The sequence below is a fragment of the Cupressus sempervirens genome, chromosome 6 (genome assembly GCF_028749045.1).
Source record: "Cupressus sempervirens isolate cs-2001-9-10 chromosome 6, ASM2874904v1, whole genome shotgun sequence".
Lineage (NCBI taxonomy): Eukaryota > Viridiplantae > Streptophyta > Pinopsida > Cupressales > Cupressaceae > Cupressus > Cupressus sempervirens.
In genome coordinates this window covers 413,324,290-413,349,921 of record NC_143123.1, presented here as the reverse complement: position 1 = coordinate 413,349,921, position 25,632 = coordinate 413,324,290, and the positions used below count along the sequence as shown (strand labels likewise).

At 33.1% G+C, this 25,632-nt stretch overlaps 1 pseudogene; it reads right to left on the bottom strand.

Moving 5' to 3' along the window:
• Positions 1–5,667: 5,667 nt before the first annotated feature.
• The window catches only part of LOC149552818 (hypersensitive-induced response protein 1-like), a 29,779-nt pseudogene continuing 9,814 nt past the window's right edge, over positions 5,668–25,632 (bottom strand).

Sequence of the window (25,632 nt, the reverse complement as noted above, 5' to 3'; positions counted from 1 at the left end):
GGGTTTTTTAGCATTAGTTGAGGAAATTTGTGTTAGTTTTCTTTGATGACATCTTGGTATATAGTAGAACATAGGATGAGCATGTGCAGAACTTAGACACTGTGTTAAGCATTCTGAGTAGGTAGTCCTTGTATGCAAAGGATTCCAAATGTGATTTGGGATTATTAGAGAACTATTATATTTGGGTCACATTATTAGTGCTCAAGGAGTCAACATGGCTCCTAAAAAGATTTGTACTATTATTGAGTTGCCTACTCCAATGAACTTGACATGGTTGAGAGGATTTTTGGGGTTATGTGGGTTCTACATGAGGTTTGTTAGTGGATATTCTAGGCATGCAACACCCTTGCCAAACTTGATGAGAAAGGGGCTTTTTTATGGACTCTTGAGGCACACGAGTGTTTTGATAAGTTCAAGGAGTTGATGACTTCTTGTCCAGTGCTAGCATTACCAGATTTTAACAAACCTTTTGAGTTGCACTATGATGTATCTAGTGAAGGCGTTGGAGCACTTCTTATGTAGTATAAGCACTTGATTTCCTATGAGAGTAGGAAGTTTAGGAGGCCTTAGAGGAGCTTCAACATTAATGATAAGGAAATGTTGGTCATAATGCATACTTTGGCCAAATTCAAGCATTACTTAGTGGGTAGCAAATTTAGCATAAAAACCAACCACAATAACATGAAACATTTCCTAGTGCAGTGAGATCTTAATGACAAGCAATAGAAATGGGTAGGTAAATTATAGGCATATGATTTTGATATTACCTATTTCAAGGGGACACATAATGTGGTAGTAGATGCCTTGTCATAGAGAACCCACTTGAGCTTGATGACAACTATATCAAAGGATTGGAGACATTTGATCCTTGCAAAGTATGTAAAGGATACATGGCATCAAGATTCATAGATGGACTGGTCTAGAATAGTGATTTTACCCTTGTGAATGAGATCATCATTTACAAAGGGCACATTTATTTGGTGCCAAGGTCAAAGGTGAAGAGGATGGTGTGGAGAGTTTATCATGAATCACCTATGGCAGGACATCCTAGTTTTTACAAAACCTACTGGTAGATTTGTAAACATTTTTTGTGGAAAGGGCTTAAAGATGAGGTGTTGCAATATGTTAGAGAGTGTCCTACTTGCTAGCAGAATAAATAGGAGCACTCTTATGCAGCCAGCTTACTTAAGTTACTTCTGATTCCTAATAGGAAGTGAGAGTGTTTGTCCATGGACTGCATCATAGGACTACTAAAAGCCTAAGGTAGAGACTATATATATATATATATATATATGTTTTTGTTGATTGGCTTATAGAGTTTGCCCACTTTTTCCCAATCAACACTACATAAACTACTACATAGGTGGTAGGTTTATTCTTTAGAGAGGTATTTATGCTACATGGTTTACCTCAAAGCATTGTTAGTGATAGGAATAGTAGGTTTATGAGTCACTTCTAGCAAGAGTTGTTCAGATTGTACAAGATAGAAATCCTCTGAGTACTAGCTACCACCTCCAAACAGATAGTCAAACAAAGATAGTGAAAAACTGGGTGGAGGGATACCTCAAGAATTACATAGTAGGGAAATAGAAGGCTTGGGTTAAGTGGATATATTTATGTGAATATTGTTATAATTCCACTTATCACATGTCTATCTAGATGTTACCATTCATGGCATTATATGGATATGAAGCGCTTAGTTTCATGGATTTGTTGCTATTAGATAGTAGAGTGCCCAATGTTGGACACTTATTACAGAAGAGTCAGGACATTATGAAGGCTCTTAAGGATAATATCATCAATGCATAGAATAAACAAAAATAGTATGCTGATAAGAAGAGGACCAAGAAAACTTTTGAGGTAGGTGATATGGTATATTTGATACTACAACCTTACTATCATTCCACTCTCAATAAGAGTGGTGCCAAAAAACTTAAGCCACATTAGTATGTGACTTTTAGGCTGATCAAGAGAGTTGGAGAGGTGGCTTACAAGTTGGATTTATTGATAGAGAGTAGAGTCCATAATATTTTTCATGTGTCACATCTCAAAAAGGCATTAGGCCACCAGATCATTCCTTCTATAGTGCTCCCAACCTTGGATGATGAGAGGAAATTAGTTTTAGTACCAAAGGCTATCATTGAGTTTAGGGAGAGGAATTTTAAGAGATGTACTATTAGGGAGTAATTGGTGAAGTGGAAGGACCTGCTAGTAGAGGATACCACTTGGGAGAATGAAGAAATTTTGTAGCATCTAGAGTTGAGACTAATTGGGGACAAGAAATTTCAAGAGGGGCAAATTGTAATGTCCCCATCTTTTTAGCATCTCAGTGAAGTTCTTAGCCTTTACATTCTCCAAAGGCTAAGTGGATAAATATGGAGAAATTGATTAAATTAATTTCTTATAAAGTTATTAAATAAATTAAAATTAAAAGGTGACTTTATATTTAATTAATTTAATTTTCTATGAGCACAAGTAATCATTGTATTAGAAAGGGGGAAGCTTTTGGAGAGTGCATTTTTTAGAAGTACAACTAATTATTGCCTTGGAAAGGGGGAAGCTTCTAGAAAGTGCAATCAAATAAAATTTTATTTCCTTCTAGAAGGGTGAAGGAAAAGAATATATAGGAAGGGCAACCTCATTGTTGAGCATTGATTATGTTACCATCTACTCTTCCAGATAGCTTGTGGAGCCAAGGGTTTCTACAGTTGTAATATTGATCATTGGGAATGAACATTCCCATTAATTTGCATAATTGATGTGGTGAAATATATTCTAAAGGGTTGTGATTGTTGGAGAAGACAAATCAATCTTTTCATTATGTCAAATTTGTGGCCTGGGGCTAGCTTTGTGGAGTAAAGAATAAGTTAGAATTTTTTGTAGTGATTTGCTACAAGAAAATTCATATTTTTTGAGCAATTCTAGGTCTTTTATCTACTACATTTTGCATTATTTGGGAGTAGATATTTAAAGCACTGGTAGGGTTTGTAAAATCTAATGTAATCTAATTTATATAAGAATTTGTTTCCCTAATGTCTTATTGATGTAGATGCTTATTTTCCTATTTGTAATTAGAGTTATTCAAAAATAATTGCACCTTTATTGTTAGTTTTTGGTGTGTTCTTTAGAAGCATAATTATTAAAGTTTGGCATTTAGAAAGAAATCAAAATTTACATATGTAATATATCTCTTTCTTGCAAAGTGTTTAACAAAATAATTGAATTTGAGAAGAATTTAGTGTTTCATGAAATTATAATTAGTTGGGGTTATTACATTACCTAAGGAAATCAATCTAATAAACTCCAATTGATTAGCACCCTCTCCTTTTTTGAATAAGAGTCAGGAAAGTAGAATTCAATGCTTGAAGCATTTGCTTGCTAGAATAGGATTCCTTAACCACCTCCAACAAATAATATTCATCATGTACCTTAAAAAGTTATTATGAAACCCATAGATATAATCTCCCACTTTTAATTTGGAATAATAGATAGTTGTAGGAGATGTGTTTAGAAGGACAACAATCCTTTGTTGTCTTGATCAATGATGTATTATATTATATGCTATAAAGAGTCCTCCTTTATTCCTTACCATTGAAACATTTCTCTAATTTAGCTTTATTTCTCAACTAGTGATGTGCTATGAGTAACTTTCTTTATTTTTTCCTTCATTTTAGATTCAACAAGACGTTCTTATAGAAAATGTGCCCATTCGCTACCTTAATCTTCTACTCTCTCAAGGTTCATGTTTACATCTAATATTGGTATGATAGCCTTGGTTATTTAATCTTCTTAGATTGAATAAATTTAATAATATCCATTTCTTTTGAAAATGTTTACCATCCATTTAGTTGCAATAGTAAGAATCTAATTGCATGATAGTAGTAAGGATGGAAAGGTGGAATTTTTTAGTGAATTACATGCATATGTCTTCATTCTTGTACTATAGACTTAGGATAAGTGCCTTTAAGATTTGTATGATGAAATCATTTCATATTTGTTATATCTTTCAAATTATGAATAGTAATTTTAAATATTTTGTGTTAATTTTCTATATATTTGAAATCATTTTTATATAACGTAAAATTAAGTTAAAGAAGATGATATGAGAACATAATTAAACCATCCTAGGGGATGGAGGATGATGGAATTTTGCGACAATTTTACAAGACAAGGGACAAAGGGGCCTTAATTTGGTGACAACATGGAGATTGTAGGGGGATAATGCCAAGGGATAGGGGGGTTGTATATATTATATATGTGGTACTTAAAATTTTAGTTATGAAAAGATGTACTACAATATATGATATAATTATGTAAAAGAGAAAAATACTTGAACATTGCATTGAATTGTAACATCAAACATTGAACATTGAAAATAAATAATCAAATAAAATTAGTCAACATCAAGAAATCCTCCTCTCCTTGGCAGAGGTGGTGGAATATTGTGGCATTGCTAGGGATGGGGGGATGAAATGCACAAGTCCTTAGTGCATCTCTCCCTATCTTTGAGATGTGGGGAAAAAAGAGGGGGACATCTTTGTGTTACATGTATGATAATATAAAGAAAAACACGATAATCATGACATAAATTATATAAAAGAATAATTGAAATAAAGATATAAAAAAATAACATAGTAGAGATAGTTCAGGGATGAATCAGTTTATGCTTTTGTTCTATATAAAGGCCATCATACTAACAACTTGATGGAGGCAACTATTATTTTTTATGATGTGGAAAATATACCTTCTTTTGGCTATTTATTCTATGAGATAGAATTTGCAAGTGGTTGTGCATTTATTAACTTGGTAGCATTCTGAGAATGATTGTTAGTAGTTAACTTTGAATTCTTGAGATGTGTATATTATTGCATTATATTACTTTTAGTCATTATCTCTAGGGAGTTGAATGGCATAGTAGATTGTCTTGCTAAATGAGCTACAAAATATATGCAATATTGAAAAATTTAAATATTGTAGAAAAGAGATGTTTACATTTAAACTTGTCTCACCATGTCAGCCACTTGGTGAATCTTGATAGGACCGTGTCATACGCTTGTTCTGTACTTTTGTTAAATTTAAGTAAATTTCAACCCCTCTTTTATTGAAGAATATAAATTAAACACTTACATGAGAAAATGGGCATTCCAAAATAACATCCATTTAAAGAATTGTATCTACATGTAAAATTTAAAATCTTAGCCTAGTTCTTTCAATTTTTCCAAATTTTCAAAAATGTTTCTAGCTCAAACATAATCTATGTTTTACAACTTTACAATCAAAATATTAGAGGGCTTCTCTCATTATGTAATAATGAAATGACATAGAAAACCTATTGATTATAATCTTCAACCCAATGAAAGCATACATTTTAAAAGTGAATGTTTGTGGATCCAATATTTTATAGACTTAGCCATCAACAGTGACAACCAAATAATACAAACCAAATTTAATTTATTCTTCAAATATATCACACTAAGACAATCATAATATTCAACGCATCCAAATATAATGGATGGAAAGTTTTAGATAATATGATAATTTTTCAAAGTCTAGAAGGTGAAAGTTAAAAATGCAGCACTAAAAGTAATTTATAAAACATGATATGACATTGCATCATCAATATCATCAACATTGAATCATCATCTATCCAGGAGAAGCATGCGATCCCTAGAGAAGATCATCTCTGATTTGGTGAGCAACATCATGAACAACACCAGGACCATGTGGTATGAACATTGCTGATGACTTTGAATGTGCTCCAATCTCCTTCATTGTGTCAAAATACTGTGTCATCAACACCATGTCCACCACATACTTTGCACTTGTACCAGGCACATTCTCTATGAATGCAAGAACACTCTCCCTCAGCTCATCCACAATTGCTTGCCTTTTCCTAGCAATGCCAAGTCCTGCCAAATACTTTGACTCTACTTCTCCCTCTACTCTTTGTATTTCTAATGTCTTCTATGCCTCTGTGTTTTTTTGTGTTTCCACCCTCATTCTTGCAACTATTATGAAATGGTAGAATGTTTAATGCACCATAATAGATCACAAATAGTATTTGGATGAATAAAAAATAATGAAATAAAGCTAAAATATGAGCAAACTCAAAGATAATTCCCCTAAAATTAGATATCAAAGTGTGAAGAAACAACTAGTTATGCATTTTGGGGATTGGTAATAGCTAAGTTACATTTAGATACAAGCAACTAATTGTTTCATATTTTTAAGGGAAATAAGGATTTCCTACTTGGGAAATCTAGTAGAACTGTTGATTTGTGTCGAAAAGATAATGGGATTGTAAGCTTATATAAACAATAAAAGTTATCTATCCAGAGGAGTTGAGTTAATACTATGCACCTGGCTTATCAAAGAAAAATAAAAAATAATAACAAAGCATGTTTGTGTCACATCTTGCCCTAGAATCATTTTCTTTTTCTTGCTTATGCGGCAAATAGTCAAAAGTTGACTAGTCAAAGATGGTTTAATCGTAATTTAAGATAATGAAAGTTAACATCTTAGGTTATACCAAAATTAAATGAGTTATTTTATGGGAATACATGAGATATTACGTTATGATGATTATTTCATTGAAGTTTTTTTAAATTTCATGATTTAATAATGTTTTTATGATAATGTTTTTACTTCTTAATGATATAATTAAAGATGTGATATATTGATTTTTATGGATATTGACTCATTTTTGGTTGCAAATGTCTGAGTGGATGTAGGGATCATCACGGCAAGAGTATGGTTGAGGTAGAGAGGGCTAGCCTCTTAGAAGGGGATGCATCAAATGTTGTGGTGCCACACACACACACACACACATCACACATAATTCATGTTGTTTGTCCTTAATTTTTGTTACATTTAGTAAAATTAACTCTGAAAATTCAAAATGAAATGTAGATGTTTTATTTGATTGATTTAAGAAAATATTTTTAGATAGATTGTTAATAAAAATAAGTCACTAATGGGTGAATTATGAGTTATGATGATTTATTATGTTGTATAAATAAAAGTCTCTTTTTGATTTTTATTTAATAAGAACTTAGAAGTATTTCAATTCTTTATTAGATATGTGTATTCATTAAACTATATATATATATACATTAAACTATACACACACACACACACACACACACACACACACACACACACACACACACACACACACACACACACACACACACACACACACACACACACACACACACACACACACACACACACACACACACACACACACACATACACACACACACATATATATATACATATATATACATATATATATATATATATACATACATACATACATATATATATATATATATATACATATATATATACATATATGTATGTATATACATACATACATACATACATACATACATATATATATGTATGTATATATATATGTAGATATATATACATATATATACATACATACATACATACATACATACATACATACATACATACATACATACATACATACATACATATATATATATATACATGTTTATTAAAAAAAAACTTGTTTGTGTTTAAACAAAATGTTATCCTTTCAATCATTCATAACAAAAAGAAAAACCAAAAAACCTAAATATATACAAGGGGACCTGTAGAGAAAAGGAGGTCACCACTCAGGATTCATTATTCTTTTTTGTTAGTTACATTGTGGTTTATTTTTAAAGTGGCGTCGAGGTTTTGAAAGAGGGAACACATAGTGGTAGCAGACTGGAGAACACATTTTTAACCTAGTATTTTTATTATGTGGAGGTGATAGCCGAACTGAAATGAAGGGTTTTGAGGAAACAAGGAGACAACAATGGTTGTAAGAGACTTAGGAAGCACAATATAACAGTGAAATTAGGGTTTTTCTATGCTCTAATGAATTGGTTTTCTTTCCTTAAACTTGTTGCACACATATTTCCTTGTGGTATTAAGATCCTTGCAAATTTTTAACATAGTTATGAACTTCTAAATGTGAACCCTCTACCATAGCATGTAGTCTTGATTTAGGATAGGGTTATTCTTGTTGAGTTGAATGGAAAACACATGAAACCAATGCTATGCCTGAATCTTAATATTACTCACATTTTGTATGAACCTTGCGTAATTTTGAGTGAGTGAAAGACTATGTGTCATTAAGACCCTAGTATGAATGAATTAAAATCAATTATTTTGAAGGCATATACTATTAAAATTGAAATTGAGCAAATCACTATTGTTTTGGGACCAATTTAGACACTAAGCATTTAATTGTGGGAATTAGTAAACTAGTTCCTTCTCTGAGAACTCCATACAAAAAATTTCCATAGGCTTACAACTAACAATATTTTTATTTGTTGCATTCCTTTATAGCCTGATTAGAAACTATGAATTATGTGACTTTTGTAAGTACGACCCCTATCCATTGTTTTGGATAAAAACCATAGTATTGTTTTCAATTCCTTACAAAATGAGAAGACCTCAATTTAAATTCTATATAATGTTTGAGGCATCTACTAGAATGCCTGAGTCTAGACCACCGTATATTGCTGATTGGGGGTTATTAATTGAATGTTAAGCTATATGACAGAGTAATTCCTCATTTCTCCCACTTAGTTGGATAAAGAAATTGGTTGAGTGTAACAAGAAAGTGACTATCCTAGACAACTGATTCCTTCCATCTCATAATTTTTCTTTTACTACTAAACACTAAGTTTCTTTCAGGGTATTATCAACAATATCTATTATTTTTCTTGATGAGATATGATATGTAAACATAGAATACTAATAAGATTTTGTTAGCTTTTAGAATGTTCTGTTGTTAGAGATTCTAGTGTATTTTTAGGTTTTAAATGAATTGTTAGTACTTTATTCATTAAAATCTACAATGATATGTTACCGTTATTGGCTGTAGAGGCTAATTAGTATGCATTTCAGAAATATTGTGATTGATTGAAACATAGGAAAATAATGACGTACATTGTATATGATTTGAAATGAAAAAATATTCTTTTAGCATCACTATGAATGATTATACCATAAGGAAACAACATTAGTTTAAACCTCTTGTCACAATTCAGCATTGCAATGTTTGATTGAACTATAGACAAATATACTTGCTAGTAGGTTGTTGTTGATCTCATGTTTCCATTTCAGTAATCATATTATTAATGTTGCTATCATTTCAACATTTTGGGTGTGTACTTAAATTGTTTTAGGATGTTTTCAATCCAATGATTAAGGTGTTTTAATGTACCATAGAGGAATGAATGGCTACTTGGCTATTGATGTAAAAAGTATTCATGTGTTATCTTCTTAGATGCAAATTAGCTTTTGTCTGAATGTTGTGTTGTTGTACAACATAGAGGCATGCATTTTCCTTCATGGTTGGGTGTAATGTAGCAATAATGGAAAAGATAGAATGGATACTTCACATTTAGTTTCTTCTATTAGCCAATTCTATAGAATAGATACATGTTCTTCTTGTTTCGTCTACCATTAAATTTGTCTTATAAAGTGCTTGGCCAAGCCATTTGATTTTTCCAGATAATGCACATGTGTGTATTTGGCTATCCTATTTGGATTTAGTACATATGTGTAGATGTGTAGTTTATTTTATTCCTTGATACATTCTATGATTAGGCTACTAGGCACATGATTGCAATGTAGTGTGTTTCACTACCACACTAGATCCTTCAAATCTATCTTGTTCTAGGAAGCTAGGCTTCTCATGCCAAGGTTGGGGTATTCTTCATGTCAGGAAGAATCCCAAGGGAGTAATCACTTTGTGGTTGGAAAGGTTAAAGTTCTTGGGCCAAATTCTTGTCTTAGCTAGCAGATGGATGATGTCCTATAGCTTTGGAGATAGATTATGCTAAAGGTCACAATAGGAAAGGTTTTTTTCTCATGCTATTGTATCTTTCATCCATGTGATGAACTAAACAATGTACAATCTCTATGAGGAAATGTAAATTATGTATAATCACTATGATTTCTATATGTTGGAATCAGTAATCTGGTTAGTGATACTTGATAAAATAATGAGATTCGATGAGTGAATAGTCATCACCACTATTGATGTAATAATGAACCTTTCTGAATATGCATAAAAGTGGAATTTTTAATCAACATCTTAATATTTTTGTTATGTGCATAAACTAATTGTTAAAGATTAAATAGTTTGACTATTTCACAATGTTGTGATTGGTTCTCTTATGCATTTTCTATATTTGATGATATGGAAAAGTTAATTAGGACATGGTTCTTACATATGGTATTAGAGCATGGTTTAAACCTAGGCCTTTGGGCTACTATTCTAAGTTGCACCTATGTTTGTTAGGTGTTTTGAATTATCACCATGGCCACAAGATCTAAATAGAAAACTGGGTCTAGTAGTAGTGCACAAGCTAAGGAACCTAATGAGAGGTTAGATTAGATAATAGCACTATTGATTCAACTGGAGGCTTTGTTACAACAACAAGGCCAAAGGATGGATAACCTAGAGAAAGGGCTCAAGGTAAACACACTAAAGAAGAGTCAAGGAAGCATGATGAAGATCAACACTCTGAAGCCCTATGTAAGTAGGAAGAGGAATTGAGAAAGAAACATGAGGATGAATAGTTAGCTAAGGCTCTTAGGAGATTTGAGATGGAGCAAAAGCTGGAAACTAACCGTTGAAGTGCTCTTCTTAATTCTAATAGGTTTTAGATAGTAGTTGACTTGAGCAAAGATCTCAAGAAGATGACTCCATCTACATTTCACAGTAGAGCTTCTGGAGAAGATTCATAGGCATGGATTACCATCATGGAGAAGTATTTCCTAGTGTGAAATTATATAGGGAAATCTAGAGTAGTTTGGACCACCTATTAGCTAATGAGTGAGGCAGCTACTTGGTGGGAAAATGTCATGGCTAAAAAGAAACTCCAACATGGGGAGGTAACCTAGGAAGAATTCTTGCAACTTTTCCACAAATGATGGTTACCTCAGCTATACTATGACAAGAAAACAACATATTTCTACAAACTAATTCAAGGGAATATGAATGTTACATAGTATCATGAATGATTTTGTCATTTAGTGAAGTATGTTCCTTAGTATCAACATGATGAGATATTTAGAACTCAAAATTTTTTAATGGGCTTGCGACCAGAGATCTATAGTGAGGCCAAGATGCAAGAGCCTAAGACCATGGACCTTGCACTACATAAAAACCTTAAGCAGGAATAGAGATTGAAGGATGCTTCATCATATAAATCATCCAACCAAAACTATAAAAGGAAGTTCTAAGATAATAGGTCATATCAGGATAACAAGGGTTATTAGGATGATAGGCCAAAGGGAAATGGAAAGAAACAACAAATCAAAAACATGAAGGATAAGGGAAAAGATAATTTTGATAGGGACAAGGAAAACTATAACAACAAAAAAAACCACAAGCCTAGAAATGGAAGTGGAAGGAATGGAAAACACCGAAGGGATCAAAATAGGAATGAGGATAGAAGAACACCTAGAATAGGCTATTATGTATGTGGCGGTAACCATTTTACTGCTAGATGCCCAAAATGAGCCAATCAGAGGGACTTTCCTCCCCAACACCACCATTCATGCTATAGTTGATCTTTGACGAGAAGATTATCAAGCCACTCCTATACAAATGACTGGTACACTTTTTGGTTGCCTGTTTCTATCCTTATAGATACTGGTGCTACTAAATGTTTTGTAGATCCTAAGATTATAACCAAGATAACTGTTAGGGTTGGTTTTATGGCTAAACCTTGGACTATACAGTATGGTAATAGTGTTGAACATAGGGTAGAGCAATGCTTGTTTTACAGTGAGTTGGAACTTCCTAGCTTCCTAACATAGGTCAATTTGTATGTGGCACCTGTTGGTGTTTGAAACTACTGAACAACAAAATGTTCAATACCAAATTAATAATACTCACAAAATCTAAGGATTAGCTATTTCCCATCAACAATTAGGTGTGCATATTATTTAGATCCAACTTCAACAAAGCCATGATTGGCTTTCTACTCTGTAGGCTCTGCAAAACCAAGGTGGGTATACCTGGTGATGATTCTAATGCAAACTATTTACAGATTATCTTAGTTTCATTCTCATTCTCGTCTTATACCCTTAGGTACATACACAACTTACCTCAATCTTTCAATGCTTTCAAATTTGTAATCCCCTATTATCAGATCTAGTCCTAAATCTCCTAAAATTTACAAATATTTCCAGAATTAGTAGCTACTTAACACTCAAAAATAGATGTAAACAAGTGGTGACCAGAATTTACAACTTTTGAACAAGATGGAAATATGATTTTGATTTTATAAATTGATTTGATATGCAGCAACAGAATTTGTCCTTCTTACTTCTGACTCATGAGACTAGTGCCTTATCCATTGGCCCAAGAATTAACTATTGGCAGGAGATCTAATTTAGATAACTTGTAAATGAATTAATCAATTGTAATCACCCATCTCAATTCTTATGAAATATTCCTTTATGAATTTATAAACCCTACTAATTCATTGAAGCATTTATATAATTTCTTGAATTAAGAGCGATAATGAAAACAATATACAACCCATCCAGATTGCATTCAGCCAATTAAACTTTATTTAGATGACTTCAAAGTAAACAAACCCATGAACTGGAGACAGAAATTGATGACACAAATATAGTGTAAATACCCTTTTGTATTATCCTTTTCATATGACTAATATAGTGACCAATAGTAAACCCATTGAAAGCCCATAATAGATTGCTATTTTTGTCATTCAATATGTTATCATAAAGTACAATGGAAACAAACTCAAATTAGCTACACTCTATTGGATTGACTGAATGTACTTTTTGAGAGAAAACAAAAATTATACAAGTCTCGAACCATCACATTGCCTTGAAAACTCACTTATATAGGCGTGAGTTGCAACAAGCAAAGGGAAAATGTGACTGATAGGTGTCCCTTTTACAAAATTTGAGTATGTTACCCCTTTACAAAAGAAACTTGGACACCTTAACTCAAAAAGGAACAATAAAAACAATAGCAGATGACAGTTAGAGCATAAAATCTTCAACTTTGTCTTTTTCTCTAACTGCTCCCTATTGGTAATGCTTTGATTTCTGTGACTATTTCCTAGACAAATACTTCTCTTTCGGTGGACCATTCACATTCCTTGACTGTTGTTAGTTCATCAACAGTTTTCTGCCACCTAGCATCAATAATCACCCTTCCTTCTATGGTAAACCTATTCATTTTAGTTTCAATCTTAAATAGGGTATCAATTAGTTCATTGAAACGACATTCATCAATACCATCCTGGAAAATGGATACCACTTGTGGAAAGTCTATAATACAATCAAAAGAACTAGACCACTCGTTAAAATCTTTCATTTTATCACTAGAATTAATAATAGAAAGAATTAAAGAATAGAAACCATTTCTTATTGCCAACACTTTCATTTTGCTTTGAATTATTGCCAGCTTATGAAAATCTAAAATAAGTCTTTCACTTTATCTAGGAGATTTGGCTTCTTGGCTAACAAGGGTATCAACCTATCAAATAATTGCATATATGGCCCCCATTGTTGAAAAATAGGCTCAAGCCATGCAATTACACCCATGCATACCTGTTTTGTAGATTGTAAATTAATGAATGTATTATAAGAATCTTGAGATATTCTTTTCAGAACACTTATTCTATGATTCAATACATTTATCAAAGCATTTTTCTCGATGGCATTGTCAGATTGGGAAACTCCTATTTCCACACTAATCACAGGCATAGGCATTGTCACCCCTATAGGTGTCTCTTCTGTTTGGGCCTCTCCTTCTTTAGTGTGCCTTATTTCTTCCTCTTTCCTTGGTGCATTTTTTGCCTCTACTATTGCCTTGAGTTGTTCCTTGAGGGATATTATTTCAGTTTCCAAAATTTTAATTTTCTCCTCCAACTCTTCTATTTTTTGCTTCTATACATGGCTCATTTTGAGCTCTTCTTCATATATTCTTCTAATACCAAGGCACTCATTGCACATTGTAGCTAGCTTATCCTCTATTTTATCTACCTTCTCTTCATTCATAAGAACAAAATATTTAACCAAACTAGAAATCTCTTTCCCAGTAGAGCTCTCCAATGTCCACACAATCATATTGCCCTGCGCAGTCTCCTATATATCCATCATTTTAGGCTTTTTAGTGTCAGAGGCTATACTCCATACTGGTAGGGTTTTCATGTCTACATCAAAACCTAACCCTCTCTTGAAACCTTCACTATTGGTGGCTTCATAACTAATGCCCTTGTCTTGTCTTCTCATTTGATCCAGAAAAAAGGCCTTCTCAATATCCCAATGTGGTATTAGAATCATACCACTCCTATGTACCAACTCCCTGACTTTTGCAGTAGTCATTGTTTCACTCTCAGGATCATAAGCCAATAGTTTTTCAACTAATTCATTATTCTTCTCTGGATCTTCTCCTAGCATGAGGCTCAATGTGAGCTCATTTTGTTTGATTTTATAAAGAAAACTTCTAAACTTTGACGATTTAATGAAATCGTCATCTTCCATGAACTTTTTAGATTGAATGAGCCTATCATCCAATCTTGATGCTGCAACTTGTAGATCAATAGAGGCTTTCCCTACTTCTGTAGCCCTTTGGTGAAAATAATTTTGCCTAATGTCAGAAAAATACTCACTACTACTAGACATTACTTGTAGGGCTCTGCTTACCACCTTTTCAGGGATGTGCATTGTCTTATTTCCTTTTGGCACCCAAGTTGAAGTTGATAGTTGTTCCTCTTCCAACTCAATCTCCAATTGTGTATCATGCTCAAGGGATTCTCTATTTACAATGGATTCCTCTCCCTCTAGCTCATGCGGCATTTGTGACATAATGTGGTCAAAATTATCCACCATTCTTATTAAGATATGGAATCTTTGTATAGAAACCCTTAAAATTAGGGTTGGTCCTCTTCAAAGCCTCCTCTACTCTCCTTGTTTCCTCATATTTCCTCAATAACTCATCAGCCTCCCCTGGTTCTACTATGTTAGCAATTAAGTCCTCTACAAGGATTGGCTTGCTTGCAGGTAGAATGTATCCCCTAATGGCCTTGACCTTACTGGTAATGTAATTGTTAGGGTCATACATCCTATAGGGCCTAGTAGTAAATTTGTATTGGCCTAAATATTCACTTAATTCCTCAAATGCATTCTTGCCTATTTCAAAATCTCCTACTTTAAAGGTTCTAAAAACAAATTTAGGCTTGTGTAGAGAGGGAAGGATCATTTCTTTATTCATCAATAAAAATTTCCAGAAGAATTCAATAATGGCCAATCTAGGGGGTAAATACTTAGGTAGTAGGTGAGGAGGTTGTGGACATGCAAATACTCTGATTAAAGTGCACTCCTTAAACAAAAAGATACTCCCCCAGTTATGATCTAATTTTGTTTTGTCATCTAAGAATGAGGGCCTAAGAAAATTCTTCAAAACATTTGGTGCCCTAAAGAAAGTATGATCTAATTTCCTCATGATAACATAACTAAATAAATTGAAAAACACAAGGGCATTTGAATAATAGAAATTCTTATGCCAAATACAAGTCTAGAGTTGCACAAGTAACTCACCAAATTCATCAGGAGTTTGATCAATGAAGTCCCTACTAATGTATCCAATGTTGCTATATAGGATAAGGTGCACCAGCAATGAATAATGGTGGAATTTGAAGTCTTTCATCTCTCCCTTCTTAGCATCACAAATCTGCATGTGCATACTATCAATGATGAAGGCCACATAATCATACTCCTTATGGTTGAAGGGGTCCTATATATCACATGCCATCAGAAAAAGAGAACCATACACACAATCTTTTGCATCATCACTTTCCAATACTTTGTGCAACCCATACACTGTGTTTTTGAAATAATTCTTAAACCTACTCAAAGGTAGAAAATCTCCCACTTTTTTTGGAATTAGCCCTACCTTTTTTACCCTATAAGGAATATGTGGCAACATAACATTGTACACAAAATAGGTTTTATTCCTATCAAACTTTCCCTATAAATCTACAATGTCAATAGATATGTCCATTTGTCCCATTAATCCAAAAGCCTCAACAAAAGAAGTTATGTCCAATGTGCATAATACACTTCCATTATGCCTATGGAAGGTCTTGGTTATTGGATTATAGGAATTTATTAGGGCTTTCAACAAATCAACATCAATGAATACTTCTAGAAATATTAATTTTTCCATGTTTCTATTCCATGGGTTACATACTGTTACATTTTCTATTCTATTCTGATAAAAGTACATAAAAAGATCATAACCAGTCACTCTAGGGCATTCAACATCTCGAACAAAAACATAAGGGTCTCAGAAAATATGGTCATTTGTAGAAATAGCATTTGATGACCTTGGAAGGAGTTTCAACCAGTCTTCTACATGCTTGTTTGGATTCTTGACCCTTGTCTTCTTCTCAGTCTTGGCAATAGATTTTTTCCTTTTTCCTTCAGGTGTAACCTCTAAACCATCCTCACCCTCATCTTTGACTTCGATTTCTTCTTCATGCATCTCTTCAACTTCTTTTTCAGCCATGTTCTCTTCAAATTATATTATGAATTCTCTCACAGTAGCACAGAATACACAAAGCTCTACAACTTTCAAATTTTAGAGTGGACCAGAAAACAAGCTTCTTCATAGTGGCAAGTATGCTAACATTCAATTAGATCTTTGATTATTTTAAAATCATAAAACTACTAGATTTTTTAATAAATTCAACATGCACAAGCTTTAAAACCATTCATGCAAGTTTTCATCAAGGTATATTAGCTGCAAAATTTGATTTTGATGTACTTTTCAAAGCTCCTTTTACTTGGCTATGGAAATTTTATCTTTCCTACTTACCTGGCACGACACATTAGTTGCTTTTCTTTTAGATTGTGCCTTCTGCTCTTATACTGAGTCAAATCTTCAATTTTCATAACACTGAAGATGCCCTTAATGAACTTCTACATTCACTCATAGATGCTTCAGTGCCCTAATTGTAAGAATGTAATGATGTCCTGGCACTGTATTGAAAATCCCTTTTACATTCTTATGATCCTTACCCTGTATGACCTCAAACCTTTTCACTTGATACCTCCACTTTCACGATTTAGAGTTTTTTCATATGAGTGTAAAACCATTGCTTAAGCTTTCCTTTTACCCTTTACGCTCACATGTACATGTATCAACAAAAACCCTAGAAACTTCTTCTACATTTCTCCGCTTACTTCATTACTTGAGACAGTGTAAAACTTCAAAATTTATCTGCCACTTATGCTCTTAGCTTCACCCATAGCATTGAAACACCTTTTGACTTTCCTTTATTTATCCCTTATGCCTTTATGGGTCACCTCTATGTTGTACGCTCGAAAAGCCTTCTTAACTGACATCTCGCTCCTATGTTTACCCTTTCTCATAAAAGCATAAAGACCTTTCCTTTATCTTCCTTTATTTACCACTTTACGCTTATATGTGGAGACTGAACTCGTAACCACAGAGAAAGGACAAAACAACCCTTCATTCATACAATTATCTTGCAAGCCTAAGGGCGTAATGAAAAAGTTGCCCTTTTCAAAAATCAACGACGTGACTTTGATCTCAAAAAATTAAAAATAAGATCGTCGTTGATTTTGTGCACATGGAAAATTCATACCTTAAGTTATATGCCATACGGGCTGGACCCATCTGACATGCACGCCATGTCTTCATCTAATTTTCTTGTACCAGGGCCCACTCAACACTTTTACTATTAGAACAGGGCTTTACAATTGTTCGTGAGCTCCAAAATGTATGCTCGAAAACACATTTGAACCTTACTTTCATCTTTACAAAATCCTTTTGTACATAGAACTATAAAACCTTTCATGCACCCTTTCAAACCAAGCTTTATGCCATGGTAGTGTATTATGCTCTTATGCTCTCCATTGCAACATATATGCATAGATCATAACTCAATACCTTTTTTCCCTTTCACTCAAACTGCTCACTTGTAATCTCGTAACAAGATCTTCCAACACACAACATACCTTTACATTTATTCCCCTTAAGACCATTTGTATGATCAGGAAGCCTCCAGCCAAACCACTCCTCTATTATGAAAAACAAAAGTGTATCCCCATTAAACATGAAATCCTTTACACTGCTATGCTACATTATGAAACGCAACCCTAGAAATAAAAGGAAAAAGGTACTCCACTCTTATGTGAAACCTTACACCATAAGACTATAAAGGGTGAGCTTTAAGAACTTTACAAATCTTTTTAAAAAATTTGAAGTGAAACCTAGGGTTTTCACACTTAGGGTATTTTCATGGCTGCGTTAAGAGATAAACCTTAAGAATTTAATAAAGTGTGATAGCAGATGGAAAAGAGCACGATTAGAGAAATCTAAAAACTTTCAAAATCACTTGAAATAAAACCCTAATCTACATAGTTCAAAGACTTAAATGATTTCTCACCAAAATATCAAAATTTTTCTATACTATGAAAAAATAGACCAATAGCACCTCTGGGCTCATATGATATCATCCTAAGCATCAACTAGCTAAGTGAGCATATGGCTTTGGTAGGCTATTAGGATAAGGTGATTAAATGTCTCAATGACATAGGGTATTTAGTGGCACTAAATGGTGTCAAATAACCTTTGGATTTGAGGTAAATTTCAGCAATGCATTTGAAGAAAGCCAAGAGGAAAGGATGTTAGTTATACATTGCCCATGTCAAGAATTTGGAAGAGACTCCAACTCAATTGGAGGATCACCCTATTCTACAAGAGTTCAAAGATGTGTTTCTAGATGATTTTCCCAAACTACCCCCAAAGAGGGAGTTCAATTTCTCCCTAGATCTTGTGCCTAGAGTATAACCTCAATCAAAGCTTCCCTATAGTATGACTTCAACAGAAATGTATGAGTTGAATTCTTAGCTATAGGAACTCTTGGATAAAGGTTTCATTTGCCCTAGTGTATCACCATGGGGAGCCCCTATAATATTTTTTAAGAAGAAGGATAGTACCCTAAGGCTATGCATTGATTACTGCATGTTGAATAAGGTGACCATAAAGAATCGGTATCCTCTCCCAAGGGTTGATGAATTCTTGAATAAAATGAAGGGAGCAACCATATTCTCTAAAATTGATCTGTGATCTAGATACCACCAACTTTGGATTTAGGAGGAAGAAATATCTAAGACAACATTTAGAACAAGATATGGTAATTATGAGTTTGTCATCTTACCTTTTGGACTCACAAATGCACTTGTCACTTTCATGAACTTGATGAACAATGTTTTCAAATATTATCTTGATAAATTCATGGAGATATTCATAGATGATATACTAATATACTCCAAGAATTTAGAAGAGCACAAAGAACATTTGTGCATCATATTACAACGTCTAAGAGATAGGAAACTATATGGAAGACTCTCTAAGTGTTCCTTTTATCAGACAAAGATCCACTACTTGGGACACATTTTGTCGGCAAAAGGCATCACAATAGACCCTACAAAGATCAAAGCCATCCTTGAATGGCCAACTTTGTAGAATATAAGTGAAGCTAGGAGCTTCATTGGTCTTGTTGGGTACTATAAGAAATTTGTTGAGGGATTTTCCCATATAGTAGCATTGATTAAATCTCTTCAGTGCAAGGGTAAAAGGTTTGTGTGGATGGAAGTGTGTGACAAGGCCTTCCAGTTACTTAAGGAAAAGCTCACTACAACTCTTATATTGATTATATCAAACCCAAATGGACATTTTGTTGTCACTACAGATGCTTTCAGAGATGGGCTTGGGGGTTTTTGATGCAAGATGGTAAGGTTGTTGCCTACAATTCTAGGAAACTCAAATTACATGAAGTAAATTATGCTCCTCATGATTTACAATTGGCTACAATAGTACATGCCTTGCAAATGTGGTAGCATTACTTATTGGGGAAGCCATTTGAGTTAAAGACTAATCATATGGGGTTGAAGTACATTTTCACTCAACCTAATTTGAATGCCTGACAGAGACAGTGGCTCGAATTTCTTAGTGAATATGATTTTGGTGTAGAGTATATTAAAGGTAAAGAAAATAGAGTAGCATATGCACTTAGCCACAGGAGACATATCATTGCTATCACTACATCTTGAACTTGTATGAAATAGTATATCCTTTAGTAGCTTCCTAGATATATACATTATGAATGGGTGATGTCAGTATTGGCTATTGATGCTTTCGACTCATGGTTTGATGATTATTCTTTTGATGAGGATGGTTTTCTTAAATACAAGAACACGATTTATGTTCCCAACCATGAAGGGTTGCAAAAATTTGTACTTGAAGAGATGCACTACACTCCATTTTTAGGGCATCTAGGGGTAAAAAAAATGATGGCTGATTTGAGGCCTTTATACTTCTGGCCAGGACTCAAGTAGGACATGAAAGAATATGTAGCCCAATGTTTGGAATGTTAGCATGTCAAGGCTGAGCATGCCCATTTGACATGTCTTTTGTAATGCCATGAGATTCTGCAATATAAATGGTAGGTTATCAATATGGATTTTGTATAGGGTTTACCCATGACTCGACACAAGCATGATTTCATCTTGGCCATAGTTGAAAAGTTAATTAAAGTTTCCCATTTCATTCTTGGCAGTCTAAAGGATGGATCTTCAGTGTTAGTAAGAAAGTTCATCTAGGAAATTTTTTGACTACATGGTATTCTAGAGACCATTATTTTTGACAAGGACACCTGAATGACTTCAAGGTTTTGGACAACCTTGAACTCCACTTTGGGTACATGCCTAAATTTTAGTACAACATACCACCCTAAAAATGATAGAGAGACAAAGAGGGTGAATCAAGTGTTAGAAGATTTGTTATGCATGTATTGCATGGATCAACAGAACAAATGGGAAGAGTATCTTCCATTGGTGGAGTTTTCCTATAATAACTCCTATCATTCTTCCTTGGGTATGGCTCCATTTGAGGCTCTCTATAGATATAAATTTTGGACTTCTATTAGCTAGGATAAGGTTAAGGACAACATTATTGTGGGTCTTGAGATGTTGAGAGAGATGGAAGAGCAAGTGATCTTAATCTGTAGTTGACTGAAGGAGGCAATAAATTGATAGAAGAGTTATACAGATAAGAAACACACTTTCCACCAATTCCAAACCGAGGATAAAGTTTTTCTCAGGGTTAAGCCACAAAAGAGTTCAATTTCATTTAACAAGAGTTTAAAACTTGCTCTGAGATTTGTTGGCCTATTCCAGTTCTTAGAAGTTATCAACCTAGTTGCTTATTGGTTTTCTCTACCCCTTGCTTTAGCCCACATTCATAACATCTTCCATGTGTCTTTTCTTAAACACTATCATCCTGAAATATCTCACTTTCTTGATTGGCATGCATTATAGGTACAAGATCAAGGGGTGATGGAAATTCAACCCACTTGAATCATTGAACAACATACCTTCAGGGTATGAGACAAGGATGTACTTTAGTATAAGGTCCATTGGGACCAATTTGGCATGGATAGTGCTACTTGGGAAGAAGTAAAGGATTTATAGAAATCTTTTTCCCATCTTTTTGTATAGCTATTTTATTTCAATTGGATAATAGTTGTGGTATGTGTATACTAAATTTTGTTGTAAAAGACATTGAGACGATGCCTTTTCCTAGTGGGGAAGGATGTCACATCTCACCCTATAATCATTTTATTTTTCTTTCTTTTGTGGTGAATAGTCAAAACTTGACTAGTCAAAGATGGTCTAATCATTATGATGATGCCATTGAAGTTTTTAAAATTTTGTGATTTAATAATGTGATTATGCTAATGTTTTTACTTCTTAATGATATAATTAAAGATTTCATATATTGAGTTTTATGGATACTGACTCGTTTTTGGTTGTGAGTGTTTGAGTGGATGTAGGGATCATCACGACAAGAGTGTGGTTGAGGTAGAGAGGGCTAGCCTCTTGAAAGGGGATGCACCAGATGTTGTGCTGCCACAAACACACAACACATAGAATTCATATTGTTTATCCTTTATTTTTGTTACATTTACTAAAATTAACTTTGAAAATTCAAAGTGAAATTTAGATGTTTTGTTTTATTGATTTAATAAAATATGTTTAGACAAATTGATAATAAAAAAAAGTCACTAATGGATGAATTATGAGTTTTGATGATTTTTAAGATTTATAAATGAATTTCTATATTTTTTTTTAATTTAATAAGAACTTAGAAGTATTTCAATTATTTATTAGATATGTGTATTTATTAAACTATATATATACGTGTTCATTAAAACAAAAACGTGTTTTTGTTTAAACAAAACATTATCCTTTCAATCTTTCAAAACAAAAAAATAAACAAAAAAGACCTAAATATATAGAAGGGGAGCCGTAGAGAAAAAGAGGTCACCACTCGAGATTCATTATTTTTTTGGGTCAGTTACAATGTGGTTAATTTTAAAAGTGGGGTTGTGGTTTTGAAAGAGGGAACACATAGTGGTAGTAGACTGGAGAACACAATTTTAACCTAATTTTTTTTCTTATGTGGAGCCCATAGCCAAACGTAAAGGAAGGATTTGGAGAAAACAAAGAGATAGCAATGGTTGTAAGAGGCTTGGGAAGCACTGTATAATAGGAAAATTGAGGTTTTTCTATGCTATCATGACTTTTTATCTTTCCTGAAACTCATTACACACAGATTTCCTTGTGCTATTAAGATATTTGCAAATTTTTAACACAACTATGAACTTCTAAATGTGAACCCTCTACTATAGCATGCAATCTTGCTTTAGGATAGGGTCATTCTTGCTTAGTTGAATGGAAAATAGATGAAACCTATGCTATGCTTGAATCTTAATATTAGTCACATTCAAGATGAACCTTGCATAATTCTAAGTGAGTGAAAGAATATGTTCCATTAAGACCTAGTATGAATGAATTAAATTAGTTATTTTGAAGACATATACTATTAAAATTAAAATGGATTAAATCACTATTGCTTTGGGACCATTTCAGGCACTAAGCATTTAAGGGTGGGAATTAGTAAACCAATTCCTTCTCTAAAAACTCCATACAAAAACATTCCACAAGCTTACAACTAACAATATTTTTATTTACTTCATTCCTTTACAACCTGATTAGAAACTATGAATTATGTGATTTTTGTAAGTACAAGCCTTGTCCATTGTGTTGGATAAAAACCATAGTATTATTTTCAATTCCTTCCAAAATGAGAGACCTTAATATAAATTCTATATAATGGTTGAGCCATCTATTGGAACACTTGAGTCTAGACAACCCTATATTGCTGATTAGGGGTTATTAATTGAATGTTAAGTTGTATGATAGAGTAATTCCTCATTTCTCCCACTTAGCCAGATAAAGAAATTGGTTGAGTGTAACAAGAAAATGACTATACTAGACAATTGATTCCTTCCATTGCATAATTTTTCTTTTACTACAAAACACTGAGTTTCTTTTAGGGTATTATCAACAATATCTATTATTTTTCTTGATGACATATGATATGTAAACATAGACTATTGATAAGATTTTTCCATCTTTTAGAATGTTCTATTGTTAGAGATTCTAGTGTATTTTTATGTTTTAAATGAATTGTGAGTAATTTCTTCATTAAAATCTACAATCGAATGTAATTGAACTATTACTTGCTATAAAGGCTAATTAGTATGCATTTCAACAATGCTATGATTGAATGAAACACAAGAAAGGAATGACATATGTTGTATGTGATTTGAGATGAAACAATATTGTTGTAGCATCACTGTGAATGATTATACCATAAGGAAACAACATTAGTTTAAACCTCTTGTTAAAATTCAGCATTGCTATGTTTGATTGAACCATAAAAAAATATACTTGCTACTAGGTTGTTGTTGATCTCATGTTTCCATTTCAGTAATCATATTATTACTATTGCTATCATTTCAACATTTTGGGTGTGTACTTAAATTGTTTTAGGATGTTTTCAATCCATTGATTAAGGTGTTTGAATGTACCATAGAGGAATGAATAGCTACTTGGCTATTGATGTAAAAAGTATTCTTGTGTTATCTTCGTAGATGTAAATCAACTTTTGTTTGAACATCGTGTTGTTGTACGACATAGAGGTGTGTAGTTTCCTTCATGGTTGTGTGTAATGTAGCAATAATGGGAAAGATAGAATGGATACTTTACATTTAGTTTCTTCTATCTGTTAGTTCTGTAGAATGGATACATGTTGTTCTTGTTTCTTCTATCATTAAATTTGGCTTATAAAGTGCTTGGCTAAGCCATTTGATTTTTCCAAATAATGCATATGTGTGTATGTGGCTATGCTTATTTGGATTTACTACATCTGTATAGATGTGCAATTTATTTTATTCACTACGACATTCTATGATTAGGCTTCTAGGCACATGGTTGTAATGAAGTGTGTTTCATGGCTGCACCAGATCCATCTTGTTTTGGGAAGCTAGGCTTCTCTTGCTAGGGTCAGGGTATTCTTCATGTCAAGAAGAATTTTGGGGGAGTAATCACTCTGTGGTTGGCAAGGTTAAAGTGCTTGGGCTACACTCCCATCTCAGCTAGTAGATGGATGACATCATATAGCTTTGGAGATAGGTTATGCTAAAGGACACAATAGGAAATGTTTTTTTTCATGCTATTGTAACTTGCATCTATGATATGAACTAAACAATATACATTGTCTATAAGGAAAATTTAAATTGTGTATAATCACTGTAATTGTTGTATGTTGGAATCAATAATCTAGTTAATGATACTTGATAAAATAATGAGATTTGATGAGTGATTAGTCATCACCACTATTGATTTAATATTGAACCTTTCTAAATATGCATAAAAGTGGAATTGTTGATCAGCATCTTAATGTTTTTTTTATGTGCATAAACTAATTGTTAAAGATTAAGCAATTTGACTATTCCACAATATTGTGATTGGTTCTCTTCTAGATTTTCTATATTTGAGGATGTGGCAAAGTTAATTAGGACATGGTTCTTACAATTTGTAAGTGAATGTGAAATTCCAATTTGACTATTTGCTTGCATTTATTTCATTCATTTCTCTCTTCACATGCATGTCAAGTTCAATATCTACAATAAGTCTCTACACTATCTCGAATCCATAATTTGACATTGCCTATAATCACAAATAAGAAAGATTCAGTTATGCATTATTCAAAATTCTCTTAATAGTTGCTTCTTTTAAAACAAATATATAAAAAATTCAAAGCACACAATTTTAGAAACATATTTCAAAAAAATGATTCATTAATGTATGATATTTGGTTATAGTGCCCAGTTGACAACATATAATTCAAAAATGAAATTAAATGGCCTCAAAACTTTCCCAACCTTTCCAAGTTCATCTTCAACAACTTTAGCAATATCACTCTTTTTCTTAAAATCATCATCCAAATTCATTAGTGGAACATTTGAATAGATAACTGTAGATCAAACATGGAAACATGTAATGGGCTCAACTCATGCTTCATAATCAAATTTAGTTCATATATATGAAACAACATTTCTATAATAGATGTGGGTTAGAGATTTCATATTAATTCTAAAAATT